Consider the following 17717-nt stretch of genomic DNA (forward strand, 5'->3'; position numbering starts at 1 on the left):
CTGGTGAGATAGCTGTGGTCGTATGCATTCTGGCCCTGCCAGAGACCCAACTTAGGGAGACCTTAGGGCCACTGCACCGTAATTAAGCCCGACCCTCCCCTTATGGGATCTGCTTTTATCCCACTCCACAATGTTGATTGTAATGCATTTACGTACATGAGTAGGAAAAAAATGGCTTGTGAACGCATAACTCAGCTAAAAGGTTTGCGCCGAGTGCATTTAAATGGGTTTATTATAGTATCCTTTGTGTTATGTTTTCACTTAGGGCGTGTCAAGAGGTGTGCCTACGCGGCAGGATGACCAGCCACAGAAATTGCATGATGTCGTACATGTGACATAAAACAAGCTAATGCAAAAACAACAAAAAAAGGACAGGTGGGATACAACAAGAAGAGGAACTAAGGCGTTTTGGGAGGATGAGAAGTACTTGTGTACTAACTTGGGTAGCAATCTGTGCAGCCATGGTAATGCGCATAGCAGACAGACAAATAGACATCCACTTCTAAATATATGTAGAAGATGGTTAGCTAGATTTATAAAATCCCTTCTTACCTTTTATAGGAGGAATAGGGCAGGGGCGCAGCTAAGGACAAAGGCTGGGGGGTGGGTTTAGGCACAACTATAATACTTTGGGGTGTGGGGGTATTGCATAACCGCCTTAAGATTAATGGTGTAAAATGGCGACCATTACGGTTTTCTGAGGGATATGTGATTAATCCTAATACTATTCTATAAGTAATACAAATCCACTAAGTAAAATGGATTAAACTTAAAAATTTCTCTGAGCTCTGGAGGGGTTTTATCCCCCTCGCTGCGCCACTGGAATAGGGGATGCTCAATTGAGTATTGAGTTTAATTCTCAATTGAATTGCGGTGGAATGATTTGAATGGTAGAAAGTATTTCAATCTTGTAACAATCTAAGAGTGAGGGATCAATACTTATTCTAGGAATTAAGGTACAGCAATTCCAATGGAAAACCTTGAAAATGTCATATACCTCTGGGTGGTTGGCCGCCGACATGCCAGGGAGTTGTCCTTGATGTTATGGCCCTGAAATAGTGAAGGCATATAATTGTAGATAAACCTCATTTATTGATGAAAATTAGAACTGTGTGACATCTTAAGATAACAGAACAAATGTTATTCTAGACCTAACGTTGTGTGTTTTTAATGTAATAACCACTATTATCCAAGATTATTACAAGTTTTTCCAAGAGAACTTTACATTTTTTAGAATAAGGGTGTTCATAGGGGAGAATTCTTGTATTCAGAAATGTACTATGGGAGACATAAGTGATAATTACATAGGGGTCAGTGTTTGCCAATATCAATACCACCATGGGAATAGATTCTCCCACAGCAAGGTACTATTGTTTTCAATAATTTGTTGAAAACCACACATCCAATTTTCCTATCAGGGCCAGACCAGTAAAACTTGGATAGCTGGCATACAAGGCTAATTGCACCCAAGGTCAAGGATGTGACGGAACTAGCAAAATTGGAGTCAAAGTATATGCGATGTGAGCAAAGTCTGGAAACGAGCACGTAGTCTCGTAGCTGATACTATTGCTATCATCATTGATTCATAACTAATTATATTCAAATGTGAGTTTGCACAGACTACTCTGAGTGCTTGAAGGAGCTTTGCAGCAGCCTGAAACTATGTACAGTGTCGTTAACCTCAGCTTCAATATTAGTGTGGCAATAGAAATGTAATTTAATTAATTATGAATTAATTTGATTAAAATCCTGTTACTTCTCCTTGTTTAAAAGTGATAAGTGCCATGGAAATTGAATTTTCAATGGAAATAAAGTACATCCAAATGAATGTTACTTCCAGAATCAGTTAATGAGCAATCTTCCCAGCTATAGAAAAAGGAAAGCAGTCCAATGATCCGTGATTCTCCTATCCTATTAGGCAAGTTCAGAGGCAGAATATCACTCATGTTTGAATGGTGGCAGGAATGGATCCAGATTGCAGGGGGAGGCCCTCCTTTACATTGAGAGGAATCAAAACATCTGGGAGTCTACCATTTCAATCCTGTTGGCATTTGCATGAGGTGGAAATCTCTCTAGCTTACGTCCACACCAATACTTCTATGCATACAAACATGTGATCCATTCACTTACCTCTTGAGGTGGGACTTTGGGCCTCGCCGCGGGTCGCAGGTGGTTTCAATGGTCGTAAAACCTCCCATCCCCATCAGGATGGTTCCGCGACGTTCTCAGTTCCAGGGCCTGGCGGACAAGACCTTCCATCCTTCGCTCTATGACCCCCACCATCCAGTCAATTTCGTTTATGATAGACGCTATATCCAGAATTATGATGCTATAGCGTTGCATGAATTCTTCAATTGATGGACGGTGGAGGTCGGGCCCTGGAAACTCTTCCACCTCTGCCAGCTCCCTGGCAGGGCCCTGTTGTTCAGTGCCGAGGTCTTCTACCAGTCCTCCTTCTCCCGGAGGAGGAGAGGCGGGCGTTGATGGTCGGCCCGCCTCCAGGGGTGATGGAGCCTTGTCTATCGGCATCTCTGCTGTTGGCTGTAATACCACGTCAGCCCCTGGAGTCTCCAACTCCTCCGGGATAGGGCCCTCGGCGGCCAATTCCTCCACCTCTTTGCGTCCTAGGCATCTGCCTATTATAGAGAGGAATCCTTCTTGATCACACATAAATTTGGGCCCATTTCAGTCCCACCCCATAGATTTTGCTATCGAAATGGATTAGTTAATGACACTTGTAGACTATGCAGCATAGAGAAAGATCGTTTAATTTGATTGTATAATTAGAAGAATTGGAGAAGAAGCATTCACCTGGGTTCCTCATGGGGAATCTAAGTGAACAGTTGGGCATTAGGGACCCTAAGTGCCTTATATGTGTAACACCTAGTGAGGTTATCAAGGCTCTATTGCACCCTTGCAATGCCAAGGACCCATCTACTTCACTTGGGAATCAATCCAGTTACGACTCCGTACTAACTTACAAAAATTCCATAGCTCTAAAATACTACTACTAGAGTACTACTTCAGTGTTTTCCTAAAGAGGGGCTAATATGGCTTATTGTCAGTGTGAGTTTAAAAAACTATTTGTATATGTTATTCTAGCAAGTCGTTCATTAATATGCCTTCACATAGAAATTATTGGGAAGATGTTTGCAAAGGAATGTGTTTATCTAGATATCTCATCGACCGGAGAAAAAATTCGCAGCAAACGCCACAAAAAATCATTATATGCATCGATTACATGTTCGATTCATGATAAATATGATCTTCATGTCCGGTTTTTGAATTTGAAGGAGTAATACAATGCAACGGAATTGCTGGAGACTTACCGGAAAGGAAATCGATTAAATAATTCATGACTACGATAAATTTCCGCCAGGAAAATTGAGGCTGGGAAATAACACCTTCATACGGGGCTCTAGCAATCTCTTCCTTGAGTAAATTTACCCGAAAACCAAGGAAAATGCGAGTTTCCTGGACATAAAATTATTTTTGAGAGAACCAGATCCTGGTTGCTAAGCAGCTATCTCTGTGGGATGTATTTGAACAAAAAATGGGAAAAATATATATTCTTAAGGGCGTATTACACGATATAATAAAGTTTAGAAGTTGTTTTGTTACTTACGTATGGTATTACCCATATTGAAAACTGTTTCCTCAAAAAACTGGCGTTTTTATGCGTATGCACTGTTGCTACGAGTACCTTTTACAAGGATTAAAGGCATATTAACGCACTCCTAGCAACGTGCGGCTGTCGTCTTCAGAAGGCATTGTTGTGAGGAAAAGCATGCGGCTGTGCATATATATATATTATGATTCATTTCATTGCAAATATGTATACTGTTCTAAGAATCAATAAAGTGCCGTATTTTCAAATTAGTACAAGTATTTTCGCTGAAATTATCTACATGGAGTGGCGGTGGCCGGTAATTTTCATGCGGGTATTTTTTTTTCTGCGTGAATTTTTATTGCCACGGATTAGAATTGATTGTTTCGATCCTTGTTGATTTAGCGGGGTTAATTTATACACATATAAATATCCGTCGTCTAAATATTAGTGCGCTGCCAGTTTTGGCTGTAATAATTTTCGGATTTCCAATTTGTTTGTTCACGCCCTCTATTTACTTCACCCCTTCTATAGTTCAAGGAGGATATTTTACGCGGCAGAAAAAAAACATGGAAAATTTACGCGTGTTATTTAAAAAAATTAAATCTGAGCATAGAAATCATGTAAATTCCTCTCGATAAATATGAATATAAGCTATTTATTCTGATTAAATATCAAACTGTTTATAACCGAATAAAATCTTAATTGCAGATTACATCGGCGTATTTAAGTGTCCAATAATATCTACCCTTTTCACACGGATATATTTACGTCGGATTAGTGTTCAATCTTTCAATCAGTGTCGCCGTTTCGTCATTGATATGAGCAATTGTGACCTTCGAATAAATTTCTTCCGCTGTCTCTTGGACGTTGAATAAAAAATTACATCCAATATTGTCCCACAGAAGAATCTCTCTCTTATTCCAATTGTAGATAGTAATGCCAATGTGTTGACAAAATCCATCCTGCTACGTTTGGGCAATAGTTAACGTTGTTGGAGCTTCTGAATATTTCTGCTCTTCTAGGTACCAAGGGATTATAGGTATGAAATCATAACTATTAGTCAACAATCCTAAGATTGATTTGACGCAGCTGTCAATTCTTCCTCCTATCCGCTAGCCTCTTCATGGTGACATATTTCTTCCCTTTTGCATCCTCATAACCTGTCCAATGTAACTCATTCGGGACCGTCCCTTGCCATTCTTCCCTCCCACCTGTCCTTCTATGATCGTGTTCATCAGGCCATCATGTCTCATAATGTGGACAAGGAACTATTCCCGTCTTCTGCTTAGGGATTTTAGAAGATTTATTTTTTTCCCCAACTTTCTTGGCACACCTTCATTACTTACACGTTCGATCAATTTTATCTTCATCATTCTTCGGTAGCAACACATTTCGAATGCTTCCACTCTTTGACTTCTCTGCTGCTATCAACGTCCAAGCCTCACTTCCTTAGAGAATCATACTCCCTATGTAGCATATGATGTATTGTTTCCTTACATCTATGATTTCATTATCAGATGTAAGAAGATCCACCTTTTTGTAGTAAGCCATCTTCGGCAGCGTTAATCTACTGACCATTTCTGTCTTGCTTCGTCCATCGTTCGTAGTTCGGCTTCCCAGGTAAGAATACGCTTTCACATCTCATAGTTTTTTATTTCTTAGCTTAATGTTTGTCCTAGCCTCCTCTCTTTTTCTGCATACTAATATTCTTCTCTGTCTCGGCTATGACTGCTATGCCGTCAGCGAATCATAGCATAGTTTTTTTCTCCGTTAATATTGACACTCAAAGCCTTCTCCTTCTAATCACCTAAAATTATAAGGTTTTCTTCACCCCTTACCTGTTTGATTACTGCTATCTTCATAGACGCCTTAAACTTCTTCATCCTATAGTAGTCCGTCGTAGGTATGCGTTAACGTGTACCACTACGGAATCTACCGGCTTGGTCTCTAGCTTTACCATAATTTTCCTTTTATTTAGGACGGGACCTTTTTCCCTAAATTTCGATCGTATGCCCCTTATCTCTTACATAATTAATGGAAGGAGGAATATTTCTCGTAGTTTTTCAAAGAAATTAGTAAAGCCCTTATAAATAAATTATCCCCTACGAAATTAAAGCGGGCCAAATGTTGGCAAAGTCGAATTCATTAGTTCGTAATCAGACATAGCTTAGTCCCAAGAAGATACATTGAATAAATCACACACCATTTGTACGTTGAAGATGTTGTTATAACATTGAAATCTAGGTCACAATAACTTTTCTTATAATCGTATTGCAAGTGTTTCATTCAATATGGAAAAATTCCGCTCAATCGCGTTTGAATCTTCGGATTTTATTTGTAAGTTGAATTAAGTATATGCTTTTATGTAGAGCGTTTGAAAATTATTAATCATTCTATCAAATTAAGCTGTTAAGCATGGAACGGAAACTAAATATTATCATCTACCGTACAGTGGTTAGAGTAATTTGTGAAAGAGTATATTCCAGCGTCACATTCAAAAGGTTTTGTGCTCTTACTCATACAAAGTACTGCATCCAACAAGTAACTTTGTATGCAGTCACGCGCGCGAGTGCATAGTTAAATACACCAAGTATGATATTCGGCATGAAAAAATCATTTGGTTAACCTGGGATTCGAACCCGGATATCCCCGATGACCGGTCAAATATGCTACTAATTATACCACAAAGCCACCTTTTTACTTGAATATGAGAATCTCTTTTTCCTTGTGACTAAGATTCGCCTAGAAAAAAAATTACTTGGTAATACGTAACTTGTGTAACATAACTGACCGGCAAACGGGAGGATCTGGGTTCGAATCCCGGTTAAGCGAAATGTTTTTTTCGTGGCAATTAACAGTCTTGGTATATATGTGTCCTCATTCATGTTAAATAATAGTGGTGTATAAGAACTAAAATTCCCTTCGAAATTAAAAAGAAATGGGTAACATGTCAAGTACGAGACCTGACTTCAGTGCAGGGTACATCCCCGGAAGGGTCATACGGTGGCCTGAGTGGTAGAGAAAAATTGATCTTGTAATGCTCCTCAGAAATTTTAACTTCTTCCCAAGGCGGAGATGTTAGTATTGAAGAATTTTTAATGAAATTACATTTTGTTGTCATAAACTTCTAGAAGCATCATTATGCAGAAAACTTTCTACAGTTACACTTAATGAGTCTACCTGATGTTTTCAAGTAGGCTTCCGTGGAGATTGTGATGATATTTAGTGATTTTTTCGGGTATTCTTCCGCGTTTATCCATTTTGAAGGACAATATTTCGCCAACGTTCCAGTTGGCTTCCTCAGGTCCACTGAAGTGTCGATGCAGAAAGTTGTTCATCTTATAAACACCTCGTTTGCCGCCTTTTTTGTGGAGGTGTGCCCTGATTGGTCAGGATCTTTGAAGACCCTTTTCCACGCGCTGGCGAGATTGTAGCCGTCTTCACGGTTGAAGTTCTTCGTTGTTTTGGCGATCTCAATTGCCTCCCTGATTATTCTCGGGTAGTAGCGGCCTTCTTTGTACAAAAGAGAGGCGTCGTCAAAGCCAATATTGTGCGTCGGTCCACTCCATTGGTGTTCCGCCGCCGCTGACTGGGTGAAATGTCTATTTTTTACGTGCCTTCTGTGCTCTTCCCTGATAAAAATAAACTCCACAATGGTGGGTTAAGGAAGGGTAGTAGCCTTCATGGTGGGTAATTACCCTTGCACAACCCACGCTCTACCCACTATTAAGGGGAAGGGAAGGATAGAAAAATCCTTCGTCTACCCTTCCTTGGGACTTGGAATTTATAACTGAGGAAAACATATCGACATTGCCTCCTCAGCTACTTTCACCTGCTAAAGAGCATTGAGTTCTGTACAAGAACGTAAGCAGTCTTTGAATCGTACCCTCCGCCCCCCGAAATATAAAAACACAATCATTTTCCTTCATAAAAGAAAACAAAATATTAAAAAATAATGAATTAAGGAATATTTCTTTAACTATTGAAGTTTTTTCGATCATGAAAAGTGTTGGAATTAGTTGAAAACCCAATAATTAGTATCCTGGTTTTCAAAAATTTCCCCACCCGGTTTTGGACACCCCCCCCCCTCCCCCCCCCGAACGAAATTCCTGGTTACGCCACTGTACACAATAGATTATATAATTGTGTGAAAAAAGCTCAGTTAGAAGTTCTTTCATTCACATTTTTAGGATGTAACCTATTTGCGTGGCTGACAATGGGACATGGGGGGAGTGATGTTCGGTATTTGTATGCCGATCTTATTTTCTGAAACGAAAAAGTCACAGCTTTCTTCCACATAGACTCGGGTGCGAATCTCATCTTAAGATTTTGTAGTATATGATCCGTTGAGAAGCCTTTCCTAAGTACTACTTCGATAGCCAAGGTTGTTAAGGTACTAGTTTTTCATCCTCTTATATGTAGGTTCTGGGTTCAAGACCATGTTCGGTCAATTTTTTTCTGTCTTATAATTTTAGAAATCACTGTTATAATTCATCCCCATTAGTTTAATTTAGTTGCTTAGCGATTTTTTTTAAATTTACATGTTAATTTATGGATTTTTAGTTTTCATATTAGTCCTACCCTTCCTGTACCCTTCGTTGAGGCTGGCAGAACCCTTCCCTTACACTCTAGGAAGGAGAGGGCCTACCCACCAATGTTCTAAAATACCCTTCGTGTACCGTTGCTGAAAGTTATAGGAAGGGTACACCTATCCTTCCCTTACCCTCATTGGAGGGTAGACCTCCCCACAATGGAGGAGTTTATTTTGTACAGGGTTGGACTCGGCATTTCAGTGCTCGTGATGTTTGGTCGATGTAGGAATCACCGCCGCTGCATTGTGGAGGAGTGGAAGCCCTCCAAAAACACAGCATCATGACCAGATTCGAATATCCTCGTCAAAATGAAAGAACACACCTTAATGACATCTGTGGAGGAGTATACCAGATTAAATGTAAATGAAATTGTCTTATACTTCTTAAAGTCTTCTTGTCTTATACTTGTAAAAATGATTTGCAGGTTTAATGTATTTCATGTATATATTTTTTGCACACAACAAGCATATTTACGCAAATAGGAGATATGTAACGATTGAATTTGGTAATCTAGACGTCATCGCTGTATTACAGCGACCAAAAATCTTCCCCTGCTTAATGATATTGCAGTAATATAATTTCAAGTTAAATTTCTTTATTTTCGGTGACTCACGCAATAATTAGTAAAAGTAATTTCAATAGTTAGAATATCTTTTATAAGAAAATAACTTCCCGTAGTTTTTTCCCCGGTTGTAATTTATCGAGAAACACATTTTCCGGAAATGCGAGAAAAATTAACCAACGTGATACTTTTCGTATCGTGTTTTGATGACACAGCGGTTACTTTTGAAAATATTTAGACACTAAATGAAGATATGCACGTTATATTACCTACTCGGTGAAATATTTATTCTTGGTTAGCGTCAGCAAGAATTTAAAAGGAAATGGTGTAACCTAGAACCCAACTGATAATGTGCAGTATATTCTCTATATTCATCTTATTTTCAATGCTTGGTTCCAAAAAATTAATATATTATAGTCATAGCCGATACATTATCGAGAGGTACTTACTTTAAAGCAGTTTCTCCTTCTACCGTGTAAATTACATCTTTTGTAGCAGGTTTGGAATGACCAAAATGGTTAAAATAATTTGATAGTCTATTTATTAGCTTCATTACATTTTTAAAGGTTTTACATGGATGAAAATACGTGTCGAAAGATATTTAAACTGTTAATAATGTAGCACATTTAAAACGGATTTATATACTCACCATTATTCCTAGTACTTCATTTCCACCATCCCTCAAAAGATATGCTCCCTCTTTTCTCAGAAATTGGTCTTCATATTCTTTTTCCTCTTTGATTTCCTTTCACTTTCTATGCAAAGGAACAGAAAACTTGAAAACTCGGGCTCGCCCCGTTCCAAGCACACCCTCGCAACTCAACACTGGGCTTCGGATGATAGAAAAAAACTGCTGGGGGGTGTTTCAGAGTCTCCCCTTCCGAGCGAATCGGGAGACTTGACGCGGATTCTACGTCACTTGCTAGCGGCCAGACAATCCGTGCGTTTCAGACTGGCTTCCTATCGACTAAATGACGGCTTTCCGATAGGATAGAAGTCGAGTGGGCTATAGGTGAAGGAAGCTCATTCCGGTTGGGAATGGTGATATGTTATACTGTTGGTTTTTATCAAGTATTTGGTTCTAATAAAATAATACCACTTTATTTCATGAGTGCTGATGCATGTGGATATTCTGATAGAGTAATATTGGTGTAAGTGACTTTAATAATCGTGTAAATTAGACAATAGATGCGCAGACTGTATCACTGTCGGTGCAAGTTCATTTGCGTTGTTATTTGGACGAGTAATTTGGCAAAAAGAACGTTAAACAAGTTGGTATGCATGGCGTAATGACTTACAAATATGTAGGTAGCATTATGCATTGGAAATGTGTCCGTGGGTTTGAAAGTATAACAATTCGTCTAGTTTGATATGATTGTGTGCATGGCCATTGGCATCGCAGTTACATCGGAATTAGGCGTGGTAACGTGCGTAATACAGTTGATTCTATAGAGCACATCCTAAATATTCGTTTTAATATGAGATGTTAGTTCAAGCATAACGGGAACAGCCACGGTAACAACTATACGGAAGCACCCTCACACAATCTTGTCATATATACTCCACAAATTTCGACGTCCTTCCCATGAGAAATAGGGTGGTTTGCTATTGTTTTTTTATTCAGATTATTACTCCTGGAGTACGTATTTCACGCTTTTAGATTTTTAAATTACGATACCTATTTTTCGCGATTAAATGAAAATTGAAAAATTTCAAGCGCGCGAAAACGCGACGGGTAAGCATGAATGCCGGGAAAACTCCCGTGTGACGTCGTTCTGGTTCCCGCTGCCTTAAGCGAGGTGACCCTGGGGCGAGGCTCTGAGCGCTGATACGACGCAGGATGCTAGCATGTAGCAGAGTACCATGCTAGCTGATGGCGCTTGGCTTAAATAAGGATTATTAATACTTAATCAAACGGGGAAAACTGTCCTACCTTAGCCAGTTTTAAAAGGTGATTATTAAGACATGTTTCCCTGATCTCTGTGCCTCATGCATGCATTTGTAACCTCAGACGCTGTAAAACTCCTATCTACTCGTATAGAAACTGTGACGTTACGTGGAGTGGCATCGTATGCGCCAATCTGGCCTCTTTCAAATGAGGATAAAATTGTCCCTTGCCATTCGTCTAAACCAGTATTTCTAAAACCAAATAATTTGTATATTATGAATACAGTAATGGTGGGTAAGACATCGCAATCGACGCCTTTCGTTTCCTTTGATGAAGGAAACTACACAATTACACAAAATGATCATCGACTTACCCCGAAATATTTACCCAGATATATATGGAATTCTGTCGGGCGTGATGCTTAGAGATAAATAGCGACCGCCTGTGATAAAATAAAAAAGGGAGATAAAATTGCATCCGCCAGTCCAGCAGTCCGGAGACGGCTGCCGGCTGCGGGGATCACCGTACTCAACGGATGTTGGAAAGTGAATCTTTTAAACCAGGCGATTGATATAAAATCTATAATTAGACACGAACCCTTCTTTTCGTGAGCTACGTGTTTAAACAAATTTCGAAAGTAGAAACCTGCACTAACGGCGAATTTCTTTAAGAGCTATTTGACATGCATTCATTTAATTAATTTTAAAATAGGAAAAAGAGAATGTATGTAATTGTTTCTTAAGGTAACACTCTGGGGTCTAGTTGCTGTGATAACTAGAGTTATATATTTATATCAGTCATAACTAATTGCTCCCTGTGTAACCGGGTACAAATGCTAGTGGAGGCGGAGATTTTTCAAATATTGCACCTTGCTTGCCGTAGCACTTTGAGGACGGCGTTTGGAACACATCCCTCTGTTCTTCGGAGGGTATGACAAGCCGCCATAACAATGAATACTTACCACAAATACTGACTTGATAGAACTACCATGGAACTGCTTTTTCTTTACCTCTTCACTCTTTCTGCTGCTCCTCCATAGTGGCTGATGTTTTCACTTTATTTATTATTAAAATATTGTTATACATTTAATTTTCTAAAATCAAGTAAGTGATTCTGATGGGTTGTTACAAATGCTAATGGCTCAAATTATGGCATCGACAAAAATTATCGTTAGAATATTTTACAGCAAACTTGGGCATTGCCAAAAAATTGATCCATGAACCTCATTAATTAAGCTACAATAGATAAATATCTCGCTACAGTATCTATTCGTCGTCAAGCCTAGTCAATAAGTTATTATTATTTAATACATTTATTAGTGACAATGTGGCAAACATGGTTAAGTCAAAATCATCTGGAACTCTCTTCTTCCGTGATGCCTTGTGATATGGTATTCGTCCGAAACTTAAGGGAAGCCGATAAAACCCCCAAATAGACCACCGTGTGATGAGGATCAGGGCTGGTGAATAGATGGCGTAGAGTGTCCGCTGTGTTGTCTTGCGTCGCGCTCTCGTTGTCCTTTGCATTATTCGTACAGCGGATTTCATGGTGATGCTATTTGTGAGGTGCTGTGTTTTAAATAAATCGGAATTAGTCCACTACATTATAACAATCTTTTATGATTGAAAAAACTCGTCCTTTTTGTTATAGCCTAGACAATAAGGCTCAGGTCATTGAGATAATTTACAATATATGTTTAAATTCAATCGTGGAGAGCAGTTCCCATAAGTTCCCATTGCCACACCAATTGTTTTATGGCCACATGCGCATTTTTCAGGAAGTAATTGAACATTTATTATTTATATTATTGATTGAATCATTTATTTTCTCAACTAATAGACTTAGTAATTAGAGAATAAAAGAGAGACAAGATGCCGCTGAAGGAAGGTAGATAGGAGAGAAATATATGGTACTTAATGGGCGTAAGATGAAATTTAGAATGATTTAATAAAGTAGGTTTTATGCTATATCAAATTGGAATTTTAAGTATTTCATGTTATCTTATATTGGCTAGGTCGCGTAGAAATTTTCTTTCAGAAACATGTGGCAGATATTAACTTCGACGATGTTGTGAATTTTGGAATAATTTTGTCTCGAGCACCTACCTCACATGTGACTCTAAAATAACTTTATAAAGAAGAAGACCAATGGACATCAAGTCATATTAGAATCACATGATGACCAATGAAAAATATATTCAATCGTGTGAAAAGAAGTTACTCTAAATTTTAAGATTAAGTAGCGCTCAGATAGTATGAGTATCATGGTAGACTACCTGAGATTAGAATTTGATGAAAAGAACGATTTTTCCCTCATCCGTCCGCCTGCCCAATGGCCATCACCCGCTCATTCCAGAAACACCATCTGTTCCCCAACACCATCGCAAGCCGCGCTGTCCTGGACTTGGGCCACAGATGTTCTCTCAGTTGGACATGGGGAGATAGCAGGTCCACTTTGGCGACCACTGGCTCGGATGCAGGATCTGAGGAAGGGAGAAGGTAGAAAGCGATCGGTGACTCTGCGCCCGCCAGCCCTTCCGTTCTTTTGGACGCTGAGTGCCATTTCAATCTATTGCATGGATGGAGGAAGGGTACTGCAGGCAGCGGGCAACTCCACACCCTCCTTACCACAAGCTCAGTCATCTGAGAACATAAGTTGTCCGTTTAAGGCTAGTAGCAAGCCTCATTAACAATATCACAGCCATTGATTCTCTCGCGTTGTGAGAACCATGGAGCAACAAGAACGAAATTTGATGAATGGGAATTGAAATTTCTTGTCCTTTATGCTTTTAAAAGAGATATATAAAAAAATCAACTGTGGCCAAGGTTGAGACGTATAACATACTTACGACATATGACACCTGAAAGAAAGATACAGCATAAGCAATGGAGGCATTAAAAATCACCAAGCAATTAAATGAAACTCAGGCGATCTTCAAACAATCGAATTATTATGCTTCTTTGTTTTGGGACAAATGAGACGTGTTACTTTTTGATTTCATTCTGCCGGGTTTAACGATAAATGCAAATACTTGGTCGATTGCGCGGAGCCATTCAAAATAAAATAAGAGACGTGCTAAAATTCTGTAAGTGTTCTGATACATGACACCGCCCGTGCCCTAAACGCTTGTGCTACCCAACTGTTCTTTGAGCAATTTCAATGGGGCGTTTACGACAACCCTCCGTCCAATGATGAACTTGCGATTTTTGACTTGCATAATTCGCGGAGTGACAATTTGGCTAGGAAAAAGCGCTTTTAAGCGGACGATTAGATTCAGGAAAGCGGTAAAATCATTGGAAGGCATTCGCAGCAACGTCCTATGGAGAACAACCTTCGCCGAGGCCATTGCATCGAAAATGAAGCAAATGTGTACTTATTGTTTAGCAATGAAATGATTTTTGTTTTTTTCTTTTAGTCATGACCCATTGGAGGTATAAAAAAACAGCCCTCGGTAATGAGAAAGAACATACAAAGAATAATTAAAAAATAACCAATGCTCATGTACAGAATATTAAATCAGGAAGATCAAAAAGATGTTCTAAATCTTCTAATTCAACATAATTCTCTGCGTGCCACTTTTCGGATGTTTGGCAGGGGATGATTAATCACCATCTTGCAGCATGCAAGAGGACCACCGCTCCCGAACCGCACGGTCATTGTAATATTACGCATAATGGCATAATATACGTCCATATCAGGGGATTTGGTTCATTGATTCACGTGTTCACTCGTACTTGTAATTTCATTTGCTTTAACACAGTTAAGTTAACATAAGAGCTCACTCTGCGACTATACGCAGTAAAGCGTACCTCGTAACCTAAGTGCGTGACGTCAGGAGAGGATTACTGAGCGTCTCTTTTGTGGCGCCCTCACTCCCTTTCCCCCATCCCCTCTCCTTCTCCTTCAATACCTCCCCTTAACAACCAGCTCTCCACCCTACGACGCGCCAACCGAGCGCCTTCGCGATGCACTTGGACTCGAAATCAGGCCGACAATTTTGACTCTGACTTGAGCTATTTGTTCACGGCAACCTCCCCTGATATCCTAAGTGATTCCCCGCCCTCTTTACCTCTCAGGACTGTATGTTAGAAGCAGTGCGTCACTTGGGTTTCCCCCCAATTCCTCATTCCATCATACCTAGTGAAGTTTGAGTCTCACAGCAATTTGGATAGGGTAAGGTGTGTCCTCCCTCGCAGAAGGGTACGGGTAAGTCCTATTCTCGTAAATAACCTATTAATCCATGATAACCTACAAATTTAATCATAATTGTTCATTATTTTTGATCAAGTAGGAAACATTCTTTGGAAAATTATTTGGACACAATTATTGGAGTTTTTGTACCCACATCCTTGGTTTCGACTCCATGTTACTTCCGAGTATAATGATTAAGAACTGTTCCTTTCATCAGTACCAAATTTTTAGTGATATATCTTAAAGCTACTTCTTGTTCTTTTTACAGTGTACAAAAGGTGGAGTGAACAATTCAATTAATTCAGTGATTGACAGTGCAATTCTAAAATCAAGTTGCCAACGATCTCTTCGAGCCTTTTCCTCAACGTTTGGATAATAATAAATGGCTCTTCATCACGATGAAAGCAGTGTGCATGTCTCTTGGATTTATGTGAAGATACCAGAATGTGTTACTCATCGGCTAAAGAGTGAAGTGAAAGTGTCAAGGTTCCAACAAATAATTCATTGTCAGTGTTGTGTTCAATGTGAAGTGCTTATGAATATAAGTATTTTGGGGTGTCGCTGTTTTAAAGCTGAGCTCTGTCGTCGATGGACCTGGAAGCAAGTAGAAGGTAGGGAGTCTTCTTCTCCTCTTGCAGTTTTATTCAACATGGAGGTTAAACAATTTTTGCATAAAATAATTTTAAACAGAAGTGATATCGCTCCATTTTTTCTGAGGAGAAGGAAAATTCTTTGACCCAATTCGCGGAGTCTCCTAAAAATGAAAAATATTTCAGGAGTTTATTCGTAGAGTGTCTTTGAATGTTGGTGCTATCGTTTTTTGTAGTATGGCGGGGTGAATAAAAAAGGATTTTCATATTAGTTCAATAGGTATAAATTTCCTAGTACTGCTCTTTCGCTATCGCGTGATCTGGCCACCAATTTCTACAGGTTCGACTAAGTTGATTTAAGATGCCTTGGGATGAATATTCCTAATGCTCGTATAGAGATTCGTAATGATCCAATGCTTTGATTTTACACCCCATACTGATACGCCATTTATAACTGTTTTTAATCTGTAAAGTGTCTGAAAATGCAATCAGTGTCGTGTACACTAAGTTCTCAAAAAGGTTTTTGTTCAGTGAAAACAGGGTCGGATAGAAAAGAACAACTGAATCACCTCTTTGGAAAAGAGAGTTGAAGTGAGAAAGGTGTTTGGTTGGTAGAAGTAGATAAGCTTCTTCTCCACTTCCCACTGCGCTTTATAAACATGAATGTGCAAACCTACGTGGACCAGTAACCGTATGACTCGCTATAATCTAAACCTATTCTTTTGCGTGTTTCATGGTATGTACCTTGATTTGATCCCTTGCGTGCCGACCGTGTAAATCTCAGACAAAACGCAAGCCATACGTGCTAATTCAATATTTCTGCCACATTTGCTTCGTTCACTTTTTTATCCAAGATAACCCCTCTCCATATTTTTCCTTCGTCGTGTAGTTTACCGAAAAATCGAAACAGTTTGAAAGCTGAAGTAAACCACGACACCGTTCCCCTTGTACTGACATAACTCGTGAGTTGCGAAAGAATATTCTAATATATTGACAGAATACTTAGTCGGCTAATCTCATGTTTAAAAGTTATGAGGCGTACGAATTTTTATCCCTTCAGCTTTTGTTGACTACGACCATTATCATTAATGAACACAATACCGATAAGCAAACCACGCTGGCAAAGACTGAATTACACATTCAGAAATATTCCCATGCAGAAACGCGTTGATTACAATCCATAAACTCATTTAGTTTCAATTTGTCAATTGAAATTTCCCTCTAGTAAAGGTGACCAAGCTAATACCAATGAACTTGGCTTGTGTTGAAGTTGAAATTCATTGATTATTTCCGTACAGCTTTTTCTTGAAATTTGCAAGAATGTTAGTGTCGCATCATTGTGGCTTCGATGATCTGTTGCGAAATCTCCTTCACTTTAACCTCTACAAACACAGAACTTCGAATAGGCATGCCTGCTGGCGCCAAGAATTGAAGCCTAAAATCCGTAATAATTCTAGTCGACAATGGTTTTATTTCGGGGAAAATAAAACAAAAATTTGTATTAAATTAAAATATGTTTAAACCTACTCAAGATGCCAGTTTTTATGCCTTTACTGAAGAACAAAATTTGCTATATCAAAGATAATTAATTTGAGTCGTTACAAAATGATTAAATCTAATGATGAAATCATAACGACATGACTTACCTTGTGTAAAATTCGAAGATGAAGACCAAGATCCTTCACGGAAGAAATCAATTTCATCTGTCCTTCATTACGCTATCCTTGAAGTGGTAACTTTCGCTGGTGACTTATATCTTCAGTTGGTTCGTAATGAACCATTTAGCAATCTCTTTGTATAAAGAAGACGGCATCAGGTTACTCCATCCGTTGGCCCAAGTTGAACTCTGCAATCAGGGAAACGAATCTGCGAATGACCAGAAAAATAAATACTACTATGTTATTTTTATAATTCAATCAAGAGCTACTAATTTCATCGGCGTGTACATTAAAGTATAATGCCATAATTATTCAGGCTTAGTTAGCGACACTACCTTGAGGCCAAGAAAGGTTTGATAGCTACTAACTAACGCCATTATAAATGAACAAATGTAAAAGCGAGCATGCAAGTCTTCGATATTTTATCGATATCCGTGGCATAGTGGAAGAAGATGATCACATTGCGGACTTAATTGAAAAGCATAGATCACATAGAAGACTGAAGATCTTCGAAGCAATTGAAAGCTCTGTTTTGCACTGTCCAGATTTAATTGTTTACGCTCGGCTAATTAACAAAAAATGGAAAATATTTTTGGGTGTTTTTTAAATGCTTTTTTGCGATTAAA

General features: G+C 39.0%; 1 long non-coding RNA gene across 2 annotated transcripts; it reads right to left on the minus strand.

The window, feature by feature from the left end:
- Nucleotides 1–12117: 12117 nt before the first annotated feature.
- On the minus strand, nt 12118–17282 carry LOC124165195. Of its 2 annotated transcripts, none has more exons than XR_006866164.1 (3): nt 17080–17282; nt 12928–13134; nt 12118–12220 (listed from the first exon to the last, which is right to left on the minus strand). It is a non-coding gene; the product is annotated as an uncharacterized LOC124165195 (long non-coding RNA). The 2 variants fall into 2 exon arrangements; XR_006866165.1 differs by lacking the exon at nt 17080–17282 and adding an exon at nt 13501–13559.
- Nucleotides 17283–17717: the final 435 nt, after the last annotated feature.

This window comes from Ischnura elegans, chromosome 9, assembly GCF_921293095.1.
Source record: "Ischnura elegans chromosome 9, ioIscEleg1.1, whole genome shotgun sequence".
NCBI classification, from domain to species: Eukaryota; Metazoa; Arthropoda; class Insecta; order Odonata; family Coenagrionidae; genus Ischnura; species Ischnura elegans.